The 21,700-nt window shown below is 42.1% G+C and overlaps 1 long non-coding RNA gene and 1 other non-coding gene across 3 annotated transcripts in view; one reads left to right on the plus strand and one right to left on the minus strand.

Moving 5' to 3' along the window:
• Positions 1-21,700, minus strand: part of LOC129200536 (uncharacterized) — a 208,637-nt gene that overhangs the window by 66,569 nt on the left and 120,368 nt on the right. Inside the window, exon 3 of one of the 2 annotated variants that reach the window (XR_008574957.1) lies at positions 2,544-2,613. This is a non-coding gene — a long non-coding RNA (uncharacterized LOC129200536). Of the gene's footprint in view, positions 1-2,471; positions 2,614-21,700 lie in introns of those variants that run through there. The other variant, XR_008574956.1, reaches the window with a different exon arrangement.
• On the plus strand, positions 14,908-14,980 carry TRNAV-AAC (transfer RNA valine (anticodon AAC)). Its single transcript has one exon. It is a non-coding gene; the product is annotated as a tRNA-Val (tRNA).

Here is a 21,700-nt window from a genome sequence, read left to right on the forward strand (position 1 = left end):
GTACCCCCCTAGACACCAAAGGTGTCAACAGGAACGGTAGCTGCACAGTATATTTTTATTCAAATATGAAAAATAAGGGAGAGAGCAGGAGTCTGTTAACAGAAAAAGTTGCCTTCGCCGCCATGCCGCTCACATTCAATCTGTGTCTTTCTAAGAATAACCCTGTCTCTACATTATGAATTTTTCATGCAGAGAAGAGATTCTGAATGCTGCAAAAGCCACGATGTGGACCCATGGTCATGAGAGGTTGCCAAAATTTTCAATAAAAAGGAAATATTTTTAAGCTTAATATTTTTGCAAAATACTGATTGCATAGTCAGCATTGCAATCCTGCCAAAAAAAAGCAGATTAACTTCGTTCAGTGTTATTGATATTGTTTACTTGCTAGATACAGCTTTGATCACTTCACTAAATCTTTTTATGAAATTTTGGATATCAATTTTATCAAAAATTGTGAAATTGCTTATGAAAACACCCTTAGTTCTTAGAAGAAAACAAACAAAAAACTTCCACAAAAATACATGCTTCTTTTTAAATGTTTTTGTTGACTCTTCACTGCAATATTTGTGAAGTTATGGCTATTATCTTTTTTTATTGAAGATCCCAGATTGTTTTCCAATCACCTTTTCCCCGTTGATTGTTTCACAGTTTATTAAGTTCCCATGTCCTGAGATATGTAGTAAATACTCCATGCAGATGACTTACATAGATTTCATAGATGGGTAAAATAAGTCTTAAGGAAACAATAACTTCCAAAATCAAAAAAACAAAGTCAGAGTAAAGCAGCAGAAGTGTGATGGCTTGTCTCTGTGGAGAAGATTGTCACAGCAATTGTTTGAAAGATTTATCTTTGTCACAAATGATTGTCACACAAATTAATCTAGAGCAGAAAGAATTAATCAGAGATCTGCTCCTTGTGACAAGAATTGTCACTCATGAGCCTCAAAATGTACTCCTAGCAATAGTAAAATTAGTAAAAATGCGTCCAGGAAACACAACGTAAAATTAATTATTGGCAATTTGATGGCAACTTTGTGTCAAACTTTCTGCTGAGAAGCTAGGAGGAGGGTTATGGCACCTGTGGAAAAAGTTTGGGAGCACAAATCTTCCTCAAGCGAGGAAAAGCTGCTCTGATAAGTCCAAAACCCAGCTTGTCCCCGTCTCTGGCTGATGGAAGAATATTTGTTTGGGTTGAACTAGGTCATATAAGAGAAGCGTTTATTCCTTGCCTGGTGTGCACTGCGACGCTGTATGTGTTTCACACGGGCAGGGGACTGCTGAGCGTGCGGGGCCACGGCTGCCAGCCAGACGCTGTGCTACCCTGTGTGCAGGTCTCACCGCACCTCCATCTCTGACCGGGATATACGGCTTCATGGTTCTTCCCACCCATCAGCCACTCTGTGTGGTGGAAGAAGGAGGGTCTGTTGGCCTCTTTTGAGCCCTATGTCCTATATCCTATTTCCTTCCTGACACCTCCTCCTCCTCTCAAAACATAAGCAAGAAGGGAGATACCTGGCTTTCTTAGAGTAAGAACTGAAAACTTTAAAACTCCCTCATATATGATAAACCCAATTTGACCTACAATTTCTGCTCTCCTCACTTATAGTGGAGATAAAAAGACTGAATGAATGGCTAATGTTCCCTCCCTAAGGAAGCTCACAGAAGAGTATCTGAGATGAGAATTAGAGCTTCAAATTCCATATCCTATCCACCTTTAAACAAAATCCTGCAAATCTTACTCTGGCGACATTTCTTTCCAGATACCTGCGGATTTAGCTGAGTAAAGATCGATAATTTACTAGAAGAGACTGAAAGGTCCTTGAGATCTCCTGCTACCCCAAGAAGCCACATTACAAGATCCCCTGGGCATGCACATCACGCTTCTTCATGAAGGGGTTGCATTACCTGTGCCTGTGTTACCTGGTACTCTGCCCCATGAGTTTTCCTTGCAAGGAGTGCCTTAGAGACTTTTTTGCAAAGGCCGGCAGACAGATCTTTTGCGAGGTGCTTCAGCATCTTACCATATTTGAACCTTACTCATTGTGTTGGGTTTGCGTGGCAAGGTTTTGGTAGCCGGGGAGGGGGCTATAGAGGTGGCTTCTGTGAGAAGCTGCTAGAAGCTTCCCCTGTGTCTGATAGAGCCAATGCCAGCCGGCTCCAAGATGGACCCACCGCTGGCCAAGGCCAAGCCCATCAGCGCCTCTGTGATAACATATTTAAGAAGGAAAACAAAACAGTTGGAGGAGCTTTTGCAACCAGAGACAGGAGTGAGAATATGTAAGGAACTCTGCAGACACCAAGGTCAGTGAAGAAGGAGGGGGAGGAGGTGCTCCAGGCGCCAGAGCAAAGATCCCCCTGCAGCCCGTGGTGAAGGCCATGGTGAAGCAGGCTGTCCCCCTGCAGCCCATGGGGGTTAACAGTGGAGCAGATATCCACCTGCAGCCCGTGGAGGACCCCACGCCGAAGCAGGTGGAGGCACCTGAAGGAGGCTGTGGCCTGTGGGAAGCCCACATTGGAGCAAGTTCCTGGCCAGACCGGTGGACCCGTGAAGAGGGGAGCCCACGCCAGGGCAGGTTTGCTGGCAGGACTTGTGACCCCGTGGGGGACCCCATGCTGGAGCAATTTGCTCCTGAAGGTCTGCACCCTGTGGAAGAGACCACGCTGGAGCAGTTCATGAAGGACTGTAGCCTGTGGGAGAGACTCCATGTTGGAGCAGGGGAATGTTGAGAGGAGTCCTCCCCCTGAGGACAAAGAAGCAGCAGAGAAAATGTGTGCTGAACTGACCGCAACCCCCATTCCCCACCCCCCTGTGCCACTGAGGGGGGAGGAGGTTGAAGCCAGGAGTGAAGTTGAGCCCGAGAAGATGGGAGGGGTGGGGGGAGGTGTTTTAAGACTTGATTTTCTTTCTCATTCCTCTACTCTGTTTTGCTTAGTAATAAATTAGATGAATCTCCTCTCTAAGTTCAGTCTGTTTTGCTCCTGACGATAATTAGTGAGTGATCTCTCCCTGTCCTTATCTCGACCCAAGCCTTTTGTTATACTTCTCCTCCCCATCCCACTGGGGGAGGGGTGAATGAGCGGCCGTGTGGGGCTCAGCTGCCGGCTGGGCCTAAACCACGACACTCATCTCCAGCCTAAATTTCCATGTACCCTTTTTACCTCTTTCTTCTTTGACCAACAAGGTTTTTCTATTTAGATCCTCATATTCCATCGATATTTATAGTAAGTGACCATATAGAGTATAAGTGGCTGGGTTTGTGTCATATTTCAGGTATAATCCTCTTTGATTTACCATTCTCATCTGTCCCTGTCTACTGGAAATATCATTCCTGATACATCCTACAATTACATCAACCTTTGTGTGGCTGAATCATGTTGATGACTCATGGCCATACTGTGAATGATTATTTCCAGTCTGGGCTTTCTCGTCTCCTCGCATTATCACAGTTCAGCCCCCAGTTTACAGCAAATCTTTTTATTAGTCTCTATGTGTCTGACCTGGCACTTCAGGCTGTTAAATTTAATCTGATTTTTATTGCTTCGTTGCTCAAGATTATCAGGTTCCTCCTATATGATATTCTAACTTTTCTCTCTATTAACATTGTCTCCCAAATTTGTGTCATTAACTATTTCTATTTGTTATTTTTTGTTCCCTGGTATTGTGAACAACTGGCATAATGGCTGATCCTGGACATATTCCACTTAGGACCTGCCTTTTGCTGGCTTCGTCTTCCTTCAGTGTTAGCTGTTGTTACCTACCCTGGAGCCAGATCTCTTCCTAAAACTAATAGTAATAATCCCCCTTGTCTTTGCCTTAAGCATTAATAATTTGTCCTTGGAATGTATGTGAGGCTTAGCAGAAGGTCAGGTGGGTTATGTTTATCACATTCTTTCATCTAAACATAGACAAATATATCACACAAAGATACCAAGTTTATCTGTCAAAATCCATTGCTGTAAATTCAGCTTGTATTGTATCCCAATTTTGCTTATCTCCATTTTGTTAGGTAGTTTTTCTTTTGAAATTTGTTCCAACACCTTGCATACACTGGAAACCAGGCTAATAATTCTGTAACTACATGGGTCATTTTTCTCTTTTATAAATACGAGTGCTGTGTTTGCTAAATTAAAATGTTAATGCACTAGTCACAGATTAATAGGTTCATTTAGAAAAGCTTTGCTGCGGGACTTGTGATTTCACATGCTAGTACTTCCTGGCTGAAGATTAACCTGCTCCAGAAGTTTCCGCGCACTGAACTTAGATTTTTTTTTTGTCTTTATTTGTTGGAATTTTTCTTTTTGAATATTAATTCTCCTCTCATCTTTCCCACTATTAAAGAAAAGGGTAAGCAAGCCATATGTCCTGGTTTCAGCTGAGATGATAGAGATAATTTTCTTTCTAGTAGCTGGTCCATATAATGCCATGCACCATATATAACTGGGGAAGCTAGCCAGGAGGCAAAATCGCTGCTTGGAAACAGACTGGGCATGGAGTTGTTTTTTGCTTCCTTCTGCATGTAGTGATCAATTGCATTTGTGCATCACTTTTATTATTGTTGTTGTTGTTGTTATTACTATTCTTTGTCTTCTCTTCTTTTGTTATCCTATTAAATTGTCTTTATCTCAACCCACAAATTTTTTTCATTCTCCTTCCCCTCCCCTTGGGGGGACGATGGGTGAGCAAGCTGCTGAGGTTAAACCACGACACCATATAAATAAGGCTAGTTATCTTCTATCTCAAGCATGCTCTTTCTGTATGGATCTTGCCAGCTTTAGTCTTTGCCTTTTTCCATAGGCTGATCTGGCAGTAGAATTTCATTGCTGTAATTTTAGACTTATAGCCATAAAAATCTGCCTATTTATCTTAGACTCTAGCAAAATTTTCATGTAGAACTTATGTCCTCCATTTGTATGACCTAGTCCACAACAAAGCTTTCGGCAAATATCATAGCATCATTGAGATCTGTCAGGGTGCATCCATACTGATCTGCCTTGCCAGTAATGCCCATTTCTTGATTCACCTAATATTTCCTCTAAACCTTGTATGTTGATGTGTTTGGGGTTTTTTTGTTCTGATCAGATCCCAGCTTTTAATCAACTGTTCAGGAGTAAAACCCATTATGTTCCATTTAATTAAGTCTGTAATCTTAAATTGTTCTTTATCATTTATTTCAGCTTAATTTTTGCCTTACCCATTAACAGATACAGATCTAAGTTTGTAATATGGGTTTGCATAACAGATGTCATTATACAGTTAAATGTATCTCTGCATCTGGACGCTTTCCCCCTAAGGTAAACTACATTTTGACAGTTTTCAGTGACAGATGTTGTGACTGATTCAATTAAACTGGAGGCCTCTTTTCTGTATAGACTTGCTATTCCCTTAAAAGTTCCTTGAAAGTCTAGTTGGAAAAATTTTCAATGACCAATTTTGTCAGAAAATTCTGATTTGGCAAAAGCAACATTGTTCAGGAAAGAAGGTCAATATTTATTAATTTCCCCTTTGAAAGAAGATTTTACATAGTTCCAATGTCAGATATTTCTGACATAAAAAGAAAAAAAAATCCAGAAGATTTATTTTTATAAGAAGTTCAGCTAATTGCAATAATTATATAAGTAATAATTACAAAGTCAAATTTATCTGAAAATTAATGTCATGAATTCTCAAATTTTTGTCAAGGCTTTTCTTCTTTATTTTGACTTATTTTCTGATGTCGATTTCTGACAGAAGGGAGAAAAGGTTTCCAACACAATCCTGTTTCCTCAAAAAAGCCCAGCTTCATATTCATGCAAAAACCTCCTCATGTTCCCTCTACTCAAGCTCATACAAGGAGTCAGAAGCACTTTGGACAAGCAAGATGCAATACTTTGTGTGGATCCTGTACTGCATCAGTGCTGCCTTGCTGCTGCTGCTAATGCAGTCTGCTGTTGCAGGCTGTCATGGAAAGTGGCCTGGATGTTGTGCCCTGTCATTTCTGTATACGCCTGACACCTGCTGAGCCCCTCCCGAGGGCCATTTTGTAACCAAAGCCATAAGGAATCTGCATTTTATGGTTAACTCTTTCAAGAATTTACTCATTTTCAACCAGCAATTGCAGGTAGCTGAGATGGGTTTTTGTTATCAGTACTTTAGTCCTAGTACTAAAGGGCAAATTGCAGTAGTCCTTTGATTGCATCTGCTTAGAAAAGGTAAACAAATAGGAAGAGTAAACAAATTGCTCACAGTAAACTTCTGGATGCTTCAGGAAGAGAGATGGATACAGGCATGCACGAAATACTTTAAGGCATGAAAGAATGACTCCAGTTTTGGTGCACAGAGTAAAATGATTTTTTGTATTCCTGTATCATACTATGCATAGGAGGGAAAATTCTTTCAAGCTCATTCTCCCCCAGACCTCGCTGAGTTTTTCTTGTCCTTTTCTTTGCTCTTGTACAGCTCAATGCCCAGCTCTCCGAGCAGATGGCATATATGATATGACAGCTGTGAACTGGATGTTTCTGACAGGTACCATCACAGGAACATACCACACAGCCACATGACATACATCAGAGCACTGTGGATAACTAGGCATGATCAATATATAATGAAATAATGGAAACATAGTGGTTTTCAGCAGGATCTTTATCCCAAAGGAGCCTTGATGGGCTGCAGGCATGTAGAGACAGATGCAGGAGTCTCATCCCTATTTCTGAATGAGGAGTGCTAAAGTGATGAGTGGCACACTGAAACACAAAAAAGCTACTTAGGCTTGGAATGAATGCAATTACTACATCTACTTGAAACTGCAGAATAACTTGACACTGGGCAGAGTGTCATTGCTGTGATGAAAATTTACCTAGAGTACTGGAGTTGACTTTGACAGAGAGCCTCCAAGGAGTGAAGATGACACCAAACACTCAGGATGGGAGCTTTCTGCTTCACTTGAACAAATCTACCTTTAGTACCCGGTGTTTGTGTGATGTCCAGCATATAAACCAGTCCAATCCAGATTCAGAGGGAAACATGCATTTTGTTTTTGCCAAGCCTCCTTGCCTCTCCTTTATTTCCTTTACTCATTTTGACTCTGCTGATGACGTGGGAAATCTGAGTTGCTAGCATTTTCTTCCATCAGGCCAGATACTGGTCCCTCACCCTCAGATCTCTCTAAAATGCATGATCAAAGCAGCAAACAAGCAGGTTTGTGTTGTACAAAGCTGGGATCTCACCACTGAACCGCACTCAGGTCTGCACTAATGCCCTTATTTCAAGAGGAAGGACCATATTGTAGACATTAAGTAAACTGGCAGGTAGGTGCATGTTAAAGACAGCAAATTCCCAAAGATGGTCCATAGATACCACAGAGAGGAGTTTTGACGGAACTGTGTCACATTAGGACATCGGTTCAGTTACTGGATTAGAGACAGGTTTTTTTCTGGATCAGATGTCTCTCAGTGGCTCCCTTCCAAATGGAGACCAGCAGGGCTGCTGTTGCTTAGTTCAGGGGGATGGTGAGATAACAGCCCAGAGTAGTATGGCAGCAATACAAATAGAATGATTACAAAAAATGAATAATTATAGTGCATACACTCCTGAGAACTGTAGCAGAGGAACTATACAACTCATTACTATCTCCTATGTGGGTGTGAAGTTGTCCCCCATAGGTTGGCTCATGCCATGCTTTGATGGGGAAAGAAGGGCTTCAGAGCCCAAATGAGTCGAAATGTAATTTCACTGACTTGCTGTCAGCATCTCTGTCACACATAGTCCCTCAGCTCTGATTCTGATCCTTACAACTGAATCCTCAGAACACTTAATGTAATTAATGGAGGAGTGGCCTCATTAGTGAAATGACTTGATCTTTTCCAACCCAATTCTCCCTTTCTTTACACTTTGATCTTTGTGCGTTGTGTCCATGTTTGCTTGTGCAACAGAAGGCAAGAGCGCTGTCCCTTATATTTAACTCATGGGATGATGTGCCTTCTTTGACCAGTAGTTTGTGCTATATGAAGGAATTTGAAGGCTAAAGGCAGTTGTGGAGCTGAGGATGTGGCTTGCCATGCTTGCACACATGCTATGTGCAGTTTCTGGCATTCACACTACTGCCCTCGAACTCTGCATTACCATATGCATTCATCTCACCCAACTTCAGACATCCAAAACCCATCTAAACCAGTCATTTAGTCTCCCTCTCCAGCCGGTGAGAAAATAGGTACCTGCTGGCAGCAACTCATCCCATTCCTCTCTGGGCACAACTCAGTTCTTTAGACACAGGGGTCTGGTGCAATTTGAGATTTCCTAAGGTACCTCTGAGTATCCAGTTGCTCCAGTAGGATACAGGTCTTGTGTCATATCTACCAGTCCTGTGAGGATGTAGGGTTACTCTGGGACATCTCAAGTAGCACTGGATGTCTGTGTTCCTACATTTGACTCATGCCTCAGACACCAATTCCACCAAGGGGTTACTCCCACATCGGAGATGTCTTTCTGCCTTCATTGACTGGAGGGACTGAAGGGATGAGATGCACTATATCTGCACAGGGTTGGAGGGTCTGACGCTACAGATGATCCACATTTCCTAGAACTGGCTGTGGGAGGTCAGGCAGGATACCTTAGGGTGTCTAACATAGTTTTTATGTCTATATGTAGACAAATGAATCATGCTACAAATGATTGGCTGAGCCTAAACACTGCACTGTTAACATTGTTAAGTTAAACAAGGTACAGTCAACCCAAAAATTCCACTGCATTTAGCCTATAAGTCTTGTCCTTTCCAGCTCAGATTGGTTGGCCAATATTTCAAGCCCCATGGTTTATATCTGCCAAGAACCCATACTGATTATGATGCAATGCCTTGTAGACAGACCACAGTGGCTTTATAGTACTACGTGGGACTTGTTTCCACTGCTTTGAACTTAATTCACACTTCAGAGAGGGAAGCTGGGTTATTAATGACTTCTTGTTTGCACTGAGCTCTCTGCAGTGGTGCTGGACTGCTACCTGAACTGGATCGTGTGACTTGAGCTCAAGTACCTCCATGCTCCACAGCAGTTGCCTACATTGCAGACACATCCATTGTGATTTTCTATGACATGAGAATGAATGTAAATGTGCTTGACTGATGTTAGTAATCATATTATACAATGCCAGCTTTGTACAGTGACATGTTTAGAAAAGCTTATTATTGACATGCTGAAACAAAACCACAATTACTCTGTACTTGTTGCTATCAAACACAGTTTATGTATTCCTGGAAAATGCAGATTGGATGTGGAAATGGGATATTTCCCAGATGAAGAATGAAGGGAAACATGCTCAAAGATCTTTCTCACTCCCTTCCCGCTCCCACTCTCTGCCCACATATTCTCCCTCCCCCATTAAATTTGTCTCTTGCCAGTAACTTTCTGAGATTGTATTTCCCACTGGACTAATTACCACTCATTGAGTCATGTTCACCATGTCTCACCAACTCTTCTTGCAACATGTTGGTCTAATGTATATCAGCAAGATCATAGTCTAGATTGTGCATACTACTGCGCACGCAGTGTGAACTGCATTACTAGTAGGGAATGGCATCCTTACTGAAACATAATAAAACAGGTTTAAACTTTACTCCAAACATTCATTGAACTTGTGTGGAAACTCCTATTTGTGTGTTCAAAGACAGAGGAGAAGTCCCAAAAGATGCAACTTCTTAGAGTACAGGAACCAAAATACTGTTGTTTAAACCCAGACAGTGCTTTAGGGTGGACATGGGTCTCTTACTGGTTTTCTCTGCCCCATGTAGTAACGATGGTTTCTAAGGGGAGGAGTTAGTTTCTTGTTACTGGATATGATTTAGAAGTTTATTCTGGAAATAAACTCTTGGAAGTCTTTATTCTTGGAATAAATTCTCTGTCAGTTCTCAGAAGAAAGAATTTATCCAAAATACCCCAATAATATTTCAGCATCTTACATGGAAGTGTAAAAGCATGCAGGGCACTGTAAAGACCAGATGAGTCATACTGACTGCATATCAAGTGTGGGGAAGATCAGTGTTCAGGTTTCACACTTGCTGTGTAGGATAAGAGCAAGAGTGTGTTCTCCACAGGCAATACAAAGAGAGTAGGTGTGAGCAGTGGCACAGATCTGTGAGGCAGATAAGGGACTTAGAGAGGTGGTGTAGCCCCCCGCCATGAGCACTGCCTCTTGTGGGACACACACACACACACGCACACACTCCAAAGCTGTTGTACTGAGCTTTTGAAAAACTTTCACACCCCTTTGCACGCTCTGGTCTTTGGGCAAGAGGAGAACTTTGAAACATCACAGGGCAGATTTCCAACAGGAAAATATCCAAACACAGCAAAGAGCAATTTATTTTAGCCCAATTTCTTTGGAAAGCGTGGTGTACATACTAGCGTTCACAACATATGTCTGCCTTTTCCTGGGTAATATGTTTTGAAGGAATTGGCTAATTTCAGCCACACGGGAAAGAGGAGCAGAGTTCCTAAGGATATTAAATTTCCCCATATCTCATGAAAATAGGCAACTAAGTGAAGGGGTGCTTTTAAGGACTTTAGAAAGGGAAGAACTGCTGGGTGAGTTCAGGTCTGATTAGAAACCAGAGCATCCACACAGGAATACTTTCCTTAAAATGTAAATCCTCAATAAGCTCAGTTTTAATTTGTTCTGCTGCTCACAGGACTGCGTGTTTTGCTCTAGTTGTGCAAACCTTATCTCACTTCCCTCAGCTTCTTCCTTTCTTTACCTATCTGCCCTTCCTCTGCAAGGGAGTTGGGGCCTGCTCTTTATTTTACTCAGGCTCCAAGTTGGAAATTTGACATGCGAATAGGAATGCCCTGGGGCGAGGCAGTGACAGTGCCAGCGATGAGGGAAAAGAAAGTGTCGGCAGTTGCTAGAGAGCTTTGAGTTTGGGAAGTTCATAGTGACAGACCACAGGGAGATGGGATGTGGCTATCTCAGGACATGGATGGGCAGCAGCAGGGATTAAAGGCAGGTGGTATTGATGTACCATGGCTGGACCATGAGCAGGTACCTAGAGACAATCCGGAGGTAGCAAAGGGGTCCGGGTGTGGCATGAAGCAAATGGAACTTCCATGGTATTAACACAAAGCAGCAGGGCATGTGTGAGCCCAGATTGCAAAGGTGAGCATTTAGGAAAGCAGCTGCAGCAGTACTCATACAGCTTTGAGTAAACATCAACATTGCAAAAGACCGATGTGCAATAACTTATATGTTGAATAAACCTAATGAAGCCGTAACTGCAAGGATAAGAATGACATTTCTATCCGTACATAGCAGTCGCTTTTCCCACCCACAGTTTTGGTGATCACAATGACTAGACCTGTATTTAAATTGCTGTACCTGCTGGGGAGTCAGGAGAGATTAACATACTGTAGGAGTTCATTTTCAAGGTCTTTTTCTTTTAATATTCTTTAAAAGTTGCTGCTTTCTCCAGAGGTTAGAAAAGTATGAAGGAACAATTTCAAAGTTTGCACTTCATTATTTTTATGGCCTTATAATTGTTTTATTTACATGTTCATCAGTCACAGAAAACACAGTTGTACCAAATTTGTTGTACCAGAATTTTACCTGCTGAGTTTCAAAGTCAGATAACACCTGGCCACAGGCCCTTATTGCTTTGAGCACCCTAGACTACCAGCTCGCAAAAATGATTGAGCTGAAAAAAAGGAAGTCTTACAGCTTGTTTTGTCTGCAGCTTTCCAAGCATCCAGTTATTTGTACTCATCTTTTCTTTAGAATTGCTGTGAATCTCCTGTGGCTCTCCTGAACTTCAGCCCAAACTTCAGCCTTTCCTGAACTTTCCCATTTCCCATTAACTTTTGCTGCCATCCTCTCTGTGGGCTTCTTGTTCTCACAGGAGGAACTCCTGCTCTTCCAGCTTGGATGAGAAAAAACGAACTTGGCTTGTCCTGTAGATGCTGCAAGGCACCATGTGCCTTTGGCTCTTGTGGGATGTTGGTTGTCCATCAAACCTGAAAAGTTGCAAGGGCATGGTGGAGGCCACGAGGAGCTCTACCTCCTCAAGACTATTTCTGGTACTCTCAAGACCTCTCCCTCGTGCTCATATTAGCATTCCCACCTTGATAAGGAAGTTTGGTCACAGAATTTTTAAATGGAACTATTTAAAGGTTATATTTTACCAGTTCCTTGGCCAAGGTATCTGTTTTGTTCCTGAAGGAAATGACCCAAAGTACTTGTATGCCAGCACGTCTTCCAGAAATGCTGCTGGTTCTTCTTTTATTTCTTGGTTGGTAAGGTCTGGTAATATCTTAGACTGATCAATACCAGCTGCAAAAACCAGAAAGGCTTTTGGGCATATGAGTTTTGCACAGTAAATGCATATAAATAACCTAAATCACTGGCAAACACTGGTAATTTGAATGAATTAGGTTCAGCCTTTCTTGAAGACCTCCCAAAATATGGGTAGAGTTTAATAAATGGGCAATTACCCTATTGTTATGGTGTCACTTACCTATACCTTATATACCATCTGGTGCAGTGCTAGAAAGCAGAACCTGTCCTTCAGCTGACTTCGCTTTACTAAATCATGAATATTTAAATGAAGCAGATATTATATACCCTTAAAAAAACTGTGATTGATAGTTGTTTAGCTGGCAGTTTTCCTTCAGGATCAGAGACAGCAGAGATAAGCTAACTAATTAAACCCTTTCTTTACTTCAAGTATACAAACTCAGGAGCTTTTTGGCTTACATAGCCCAGTGATTCAATATCAAAGTAGGAAAGAGAGGTTAGATTTGCAGTGAATGCACGTTAGGATATAGTCATTAAACAGAAAGGCGCATGATGAAAGATCTTGGTCTACACTGTAGCTTTAGCCAAGCATTCTATGCTCCTGGGGAATGTACCACCATTGTGCTAAAGGCACCCACTGCCTCATTTACTTACAACTTCACTAATGAAAGCAATGAAAGCAGCCTACAATAACATTCTAGGGAAATGTCTGCAAATATTCTTCCACCAGGAAAAGTGGAAATGCTCTTTGTCAATAAAGGAGAGCAGGAAGGCTTATGTATACCTGCCTAGGCAGTACTCTTAATCCTGTTCATTGAGCCATTCATTTTTCTAGCTCAGAGCTTTTCATGTTAGGTCACTTACATGTCCCCAGAAGCCTCACCAACTGCTTGTGCACCAATAGCCAAATGAGCTTATTTTAGAAAGGTCTACTTGGATCCTTAATTTCATGGATATTGAAAGCTAAAAAAAAAAAAAAAATCTGCTAAAATGGAATTATGTTGCTGCAGGACAAGTGTATAGGTATAACTTACGTGGGAGGTTTTGAGGTCATTTCTTTCAATCTCACACTTGCCCTGGTGACAAGGGAGTTATCTGTCCTCTTTTCTTTTCCCGTGGTAACTCTTAGGCTCTTCTTTCTCTCTTCTACGCTCTTTGGGAATGAAAATGAAAGCCAAAAGTCATATTTATCTTCTCCAAAGCAGCCATTGAACTGGAAAAGCCCCTTTCTCTCTGAATTTCCTTTTAATGTAATGAAACCAAGGGCTGAGGGAAGCCAGCTGCAAAATCTACCAAGCCTCTCCTCTCAGGCAGTTCCTAAATGTTTTCCTAGCCATGCCTCCTGACACTTCCTGCCACCTTCCTCTTCCTCACTCTCAAAACTCTTTGAAGCATAAATAAAATTTAGTGTCATTAATCACAAATATTAATAGCAGACTTTGACGGTGCGGATATTATGTAATCAGTGAGAACAGTTTGTCCTCTGCAGTGCAGTCACACTATGTCTGGTACCTGAGCTAGCTAATCCAGGTCAGCGGGGGTACCCTGATTCTGCACGACAGCCTGCAGTGCACATAAACCCCCTGTGCGCATCAACCCCCAGAGTGGCCTGAGGAGGATTCACAGTGACGTCTACATATTTTGCTGCTTAGACTTTAAGTGATTTAGGAGACAAAGAAAGAAGGTTAGGGGAATAAGGCGAGCCGTCAATGACAAGTTTGGGAAGAGGAAGCTAAACAAACTGCAGTTTACTTTGTTAACACTTGGATGATTATTTTTTAAATGAAAAGAAAGGAAAATAAAAAATAGGAATAGCAACAATAAATGCATTTGGAATTTCAGATTTTGATTAAGCTCTGATAATACTTAATAATAATAATTAATATTTAATAAGAATAATAAAATAATATTGGGCTCCCCAGACCAAGAAAGACAGGGAACTACTGGAGAGAGCCCAGCGGAGGGCTACAAAGATGATGAGGGGATTGGAGCATCTCTTGTATGAGGAAAGGCTGAGAGAGCTGGGTCTGTTTAGCCTGGAGAAGAGAAGACTGAGAGGGGATCTCATCAACACTTATAAATATCTAAAGGGTGGATGTCTAGAGGAAGTGGCCAGACTCTTCTCAGTGGTGCCCAGTGACAGGACAAGGGGCAACAGGCACAAACTGGAACACAGGAAGTTCCATCTCAATATGAGGAAAAACTTCTTCCCTTTGAGGGTGCCAGAGCACTGGAACTGGCTGCCCAGAGAGGTTGTGGAGTCTCCTTCTCTGGAGATATTCAAAACCCACCTGGACGTGATCCTGTGCAACCTGCCCTAGGTGATCCTGCTTTGGCAGGGGGGTTGGACTAGATGATCTCCAGAGGCTCCTTCCTACCCCTACCATTCTGTGATTTTGTGTAATATTTCTAATTATGATGAAAGCAAACTTGGTCATTTTTACATTTTTCCACACAGTAACGTCCTCAGAGAGAAAGCTTCCCACCAAAACCTCAGAGCTGGAGACAATACAAAATAAAGCAAAAATCTCAGAATAAAGCTCTTCCACATCTTGATAATAATTTCCCATCATGCATGTCTCCAAATCAGAGCACAACCCTCAGATTACCCAGATGCACACATCCACTGCAATTTAATGCTTTTAGCTGGAGTTTCCGTAGTGTAGTGGTTATCACATTCGCCTAACACGCGAAAGGTCCCCGGTTCGAAACCGGGCGGAAACACCATATTTAAGGGCTGGAGTCAATGATCTTCAGGATATTTTCCAACTTAAATGATTCTATGACTCTGGGCTACTGTCCACCGATTTGCCGGCCTCTCCCTTTGCTCCCTGTCCCCATCATCTCCCACACACCAAGAGTGCTGCTCCTGCAATTCATGGTGTAGTGAGCAGTTTTGGGGACATATGCTTATAGAAGGGTGGCAGGGGCTGTGAAGGGCAGCCCACATTTAGGTTGGCCTAATCTGCCATGAGATAACCCCATGAGGGTGTAGTCTAATTAACAATGTCAATTAGCAGTGGAAAAATGAGGCCAGCTCCCATTCCTAGCTGTAACCTAGCACTTGTTCTTTGCCCTTCTCAACAGCATGGGCAGTGACCTGGTGTAGGGAACTGATCCAGCTGGGAAAAAAAGCAGGCTTTCTGCTAAGTGTGAATTTGAGGAAATTAATCTGAAGCCTCTGATTGCTAGATATAGGTAACAGTGTGTAAAAACATTATGTAGAAATTGTAAGAAGCACCAAAAAGTTTTCCCTGTTGGCTTGGCTTATCTCAAAGTGGAAAGATCTTGATGGTGGGGGTTTTTTTCCCCTTTTCTCTCATAGCTAACTGCTCCCTTTTAAACACATTTCAACTAAATCCAGCAGCAAAAATTATAAAGTAATTAAGTAGGAGTCACTTACTATAATTTGACTATACAGATATACCAATAAGAGCATACACTTCAATTTATGTCAATTAATGAGCTGTTCCCTGGACAGTTCCATGACAAATGACACTGTTCAGGTCTCTACAACCTCTGCTTTTCCCAAAGTGCTTCTCTATGCTCCAGACAAGTCCTTTCATACAAGACCACTCTTGTTTTCTTACTGTGAGAAGGCCTACAATTAAACAAGGAGCAAAGACACAGAAAGAAGACCCAGATCAAAACCCGTGTCCCCTGTGAGGCAGAGATCTCCTAAGTCTGGCTTCAATTCTCTGTTTCAGGCTTAGGCCTTAAAAGTTTAATGTGTTCATCACTTTCTCCAGCTTGCATCCACTGGCAGCTGGAGTTGTTAATTTTGCCTTGTAGGCACAAATGGTAATTGAGTTAAGAAAAAGCAGCAAAGGATGATCACTGCTGCTGCCATGCTGGAGGTTTCTGCCCCTCGGCAGCTACACAAACAACAGAGCCAGGGCGGCTGAAAAGGTGGCATCTCCAGCACAACCGGTGGGAGAGGAAGGAACTGGGGACAGACCAAGAGTCTCCTGGAGCGGGTCTGCCGCAGCTGTCAGATCTGCATTAGGAAATGCCTGTTTCCTTCCTCCTCTCTCCCCTGCCAGAGCCTTTCCATTACTTGACTGTCCCAGGCACACTAAATGCCACCCGTGGGGGGACAGCACTTCCTATTCGGCTGGTAAGAACTACTGGCAGGGCTGTGGCAGTGAGCGGTAAGCATCCTGCAAATGTTAATCAAACCCTTTGCCATCAGGGACGTGGTCCCTATATACCTTCCTGCAGCAGCTGTCCTGTGCCCTCAGGACACTGTGCCCTCTGCCCAGGCATCTCCCCTCTTCTGAGCCAGACGTGCCATTGGGAGGCATGGAGGGATGCCTGAGAAGTTAGCTACACCCAACACCAGCCCACGGTGAAGGACATAGATGTGATCACTGTGCCCTATAGACCACCCGGGCTGTGGGAGTAAAACAGATCTTGCCAATGACCTAATGAATCTCTGAAATCTGACTACAGGGTAGATTTATTTACACATTTAAAGGGTGGCACTTTAAGACATCCAGAATAGGAGCGTTTACATCTGAGCTTGTCACCATAAGCTCCCTTAATAGGCACCTCTAGGACACAATTTGTCTTATTCAAATTGGATTAGACCAAAATAGGTCAAATAAATTGTGTCCTTATTTCTCCCCTGTGAGCACAAAGGGAGTCTAATATAATTAACTCAGAAATAAAGATGTCTGACATAGATATCTATGGATGAAACAAAAAAAAGAAAAAAGAAAAAAACAATCCCACCCATGGGTTTAATTCTCCTGCTCCAATATAAGCATCTACAAGATGGGTGCCTATCTATGCTCCTTTTATGACCAAGTGACAGGAATAGGCACTACCAGAAAGCTACCCCGCGAATGGGCCTGTCTGAGGATGAAGTAACTCACACTCCAGAAAGGCCAGTTAGGTGTCTAAACTTAAGGAAGAAGAATACTGTGCTGAAATGACAAGCATCATATTCTAGTTTGGCCCTTACCTCTGTAGCCTGATGAGCATTTTATTTCAGGGTAAACCAGCACAGTCTGTGAAAGTAGAAATCTCCAGTTTCTTTCAGCAAAGGACAGAGACAATGGATACAGCAAAAAATGATAATTTCATAAATGTGGATATTTTTCCAAAATGAAAGGCCCAGATTCCCCTCCTTTTGCAGACAGAAGAGTCTCTGCTCAGTTGCCCACAAATAGGACCCTAAAGACATCTGAGGCATCACAGAGTATCAGAGATCTCCATCAGGGCTGGCAGATGTGGGACCATGCCTTCAATAGCAATAGCTAAGTGCCAGAGAGATATTTTAGGGCATCTCAAATGGCAACACATATTCATGTTCAGGTAAGTGATTTACTCTCACAGTATAGGTTATATTTGCTTTAATTCAGACATCTGTAAGTTTGATCTTGTCTAGTATTTTCTCTTGCAACTCCCCTTTGGAAGTGCCTTTTTCTCTCCATTGACTATAAATGAAGAGTCAGACTGGCAGGTTTAGGTTTGGATATGGATGTGTATTTTAGATGCTCTAGAGCTTGGCAAGAGACATTCCACCCCCAAAAACTAGTGTGTTCTGTTATCTGCCTGGTTCCAGCTCCCCGTATGTCCTGCCTTGTCTGGCTTTGCTCTTGCATCTTGCAATTTGACTGCACCCACCCCATTCCCACACTCTCACTTTCTTTCAGACACTAGTTGCTTCTCTCTCAAAGCCCTCACAGTTGCATTTAGAGCAGCTCCAATGAATCTTCATATATATATATCTGCTTTCTCTACTTACAACTTAGCAAACAAAATATACCTCTGATTTGTGTTTATTTCATTATTCTACTCATCCCTCCTTCTGTGCTTGGAATCCTTTTCCTCCAATTCAGCCAAGAAACCACCTTTTCCTAGTCCCCTATAGTTTCTTATAAACTTTAGACACTGTAATTTCTTTCCCATGAAGGAATAATCAGAGAAAGCTAAATGGAAAAATTTCACTGCCATAGAGAAGAACTTTCCTCTGGGATCCCAGATCATTTGCAGTCTCCAGCTCTTTAATCTGAGTCTCTAAAGAGGAGGCAGAGTTGTCATACATATCACACATATCATATGGATGCAGTATATATTGTCTGTAAAAAAATGTGGTTCAACAGCAATGAAAATTAGACATAAGTAGGTGGATAACACAAAGGGAAATTTTTCCCTGGACTTCTCTTCCTGAACTGTTTCTTTACAGCTACTCCTTCATGGCCTGTTCTCCGTGCCCCTCCACAGACATGTTTGTCTCCTGTCTCTAATCACCTTTGCTTCTACCTCCATTGCTCTGTGGGTTATCTGAGGCAGCATGTTACTTCCTAAGGCAACTTTCAAAAACATTACTTTTAAAAATTTGGAAGTTATCAGAGGTCAAAAAAACATGGTAGATTATAGCAATTCAGAGAAGATGCCATTAGTCCTATTCTTGTTGACATTAATAGGAGAAATCATGTTGGTTTCAGCACCCTGACTTATTCTAGATGCTGATTAGAAGACCTCCAGAGGTCCCTTCAAACCTTAATTATGCCACGATCCTATGATTCTGTGACTTACTGTGTGTCTTTCCCAGAGCTGAGTCTATGGACAGTGCTTTACGATCAATAACAGTAATGCAAGCAAACACCTCCAGAACATTTTTGAAATTAAAGGACGTGAGGAACTACTTTGAAGGCCTCCTGTTTAGTTAAGGAACCAGGGCTGGTGATAGAAAGGTCGTCATGGAGTGGAAGTTTACCCCAGCTTGAAAGAGGTTGATCAGCATTCTTGTTTGGATCTATCTCTCTGGCAGCCATCTGGTCAAACACAGACATTACCTTAGACTGTGGGGGAGAAATTTGTTTGGAAGTCATTGATAAATCACCCACTCATTTTATTATAGCACTACTGGATGTTCAAGAGCAAGAGAGCTATGCCTTTATATAATTTGGGAGCCACAGTCATTGATCCAATTTCTTTCCTCATAATTTATTTCTCCAAATATTTTATTTTTATAAAGCCAACAGCAAAGTGATGGTATATGGCACTGCATCTCATAGAAGACATTGTCATTTTCATCATGTGCTGTTAAAAGAGTCACTTTAATACTTCAATTCCTTCAGTATAGGATCTAATCTTCTGGCAATCCAGCATCACTGATGACCTTTAAATTGTGACAAGCGAGCAAATCTACTGATTCTACTATTCTCTAGAATCTTCTTCCATCGCTGTTCCTTATCTTTGAATAAGAATGAAGAGTTAGCAAAACTCTCCATTCACTTTTCTTTTAAACTTTTATGACCTTTCTGCTCTGCAGGGTGGAAACTGGATAACAGTGAAGTTAATCAGCTCACAAACCCGTGAGTAATAAGTTACTGAGACAGGGTAGTGTACCTAAGACAATGCTAACATTCACTTCTCCTGGCAAGGCCTTGCTGGTCTCCCCAGAACTCTTCTTATCCTTTCATTTACACTTCCTCTGGTCTTCTCACTCTTCCCTGCACCTGTTTCATCACTATGCAGAAAACTTTCCACCTTGTCCATCTTAAAACATTCCTTTCACCTCCTCTTGCCTCTTCTGACTACTTATTGCCTCTTGCCCTACCCCTTGGCAAGAACTTCAGTCCTCCATTTTGATTGCATCTTGTTGTAAAGGTGGTTTCCATCTGTTACACTGTTCACTTAATCATAGAATCATAGAATGGTTTGGGTTGGAAAAGACCTTAGAGATCATCTAGTTCCAACCCCCCTGCTGCAGGCAGGGACACCCTCCACTAGACCAGGTTGCCCAAAGCCTCATCCAACCTGATCTTAAACACTTCCAGGGATGGGGCCTCCACAACCTCTCTGGGCAACCTGTTCCAGTGCCTCACCACCCTCACAGTAAAGAATTTCTTTCTAACATCTAATCTAAATCAACCCCCCTTCAGTTTAAACCCATTACCCCTTGTCCTGTCACTACACTCCCTGATAAACGGTCCCTCACCATCTTTCCTGTAGGCCCCCTTCACTCACATCTAATCCTTCAGTGACTCCTCAGAGAACCTCAGCATCTGTGCTACAAGAGTATCCTTACTGACCTGATGTCTGCTTTGACATCATGGATGTGTTATTCTTTGGAAAACCTTGTCTTCCTCTGGTCACAGTGACTGTCTTCCCTTGGATGTTCTTCCAGTCCCCAACAAGACAGCCCATGTCTCAAACCAGCCTTCCTCTATTGATACACACCAAGATCTCAGCCTGTTTCTCTGACACCTCCTCATGGATATCCATGTATCACTTATACTTACCAGAGTGCTTTATCAACGCCTTCTCCTGTTGGTATCAGTCCCTTCGGGTAGTACCCATTCCTGGGTCCTTACCCTGATCATCAACTTCATCTGTAGTTTCTCTGTGTGACCTAACATCCTGAAGTTCACCCTGAACATCACTGTGTAAATGGCATGCTTGCAGTCCATCCACACAGCTAAGTCTCTTTTACAGCTCTTGTCATGAGCTCGTCTTAGTTGTTGCAACATATTTTCCTCTGGCTTTGACAAACACATTTTCCCCCTTATCTGTTCAGAGTGCTACCACTTACCTATTATTTTCCATGTCTTTGCATCCTGTTTGTCTATCTCAGTAAATTTAAGTGACATCTCTATTTTCAAAGCCTTTCATGGAAAATCCCTACTCTGCCTGTCACCTGTCATTCAGTTCTTCAAAGACCACTGCTATCTTTGATTGCTCTACGGTTTCCGGTCTCCTGCTTACCAAATTCCAAACACATTTGTGATTATTCTCTTCCATTTTCACCCATGCTGGGGAGATAATGCCATAAACATCTTCCACTCTATCTTGCTGTCATTCAGAATACTCTTTCTAAATTTCTTTTACATAATATATTTTAAAAAATAATTGGAAAACCATGTCCTTTTTGGTAACCTGATAGCCGTTCCCATCTTGCCAGTTAGCACTTGTTTCCTTGAAGATCCCTCTTCATGTCTCTGGTGTTATTAATAGTCTCTTGTCTTACATTTAAATTGTGACCTTCTGTGGGGCAAAGGACATCTTTTATTCTGTGACAACCTCTCTATGTCACAGTCATAAAGATAATGGCTATAATAACAATGATAATGAGAAGAAATCTATTTTGAATTCAAAACCCACAGAGAAGATTTAGTGATTTAAAAAACATCATTCACCTGTAGCTTGGGCACACATTTTACAGCTTCATCACTGCCGTACTTGGCCACAGAACGTTGTTTATGGAGCTGTGTCAGCTGTGCTGTATAAGCACATAAATAAATGAGAACAAAGCATCACTAGTCAAGAAGGTTTATTCTTATTTTATCACATATCTGGGACAAATAAATGCGAAGGCATACTTTAAAAATACCTTGTAAATTCTCCTCCTGTGACACACGTGGTGACTGGATGGCATCGCCCTTGCACTGCCTGGGCCATCTGCTCTGCTCTCAGCAAGCTCTGGCCCTC

The sequence above is a fragment of the Grus americana genome, chromosome 1, assembly GCF_028858705.1.
Source record: "Grus americana isolate bGruAme1 chromosome 1, bGruAme1.mat, whole genome shotgun sequence".
In the NCBI taxonomy this organism is placed as follows: Eukaryota; Metazoa; Chordata; class Aves; order Gruiformes; family Gruidae; genus Grus; species Grus americana.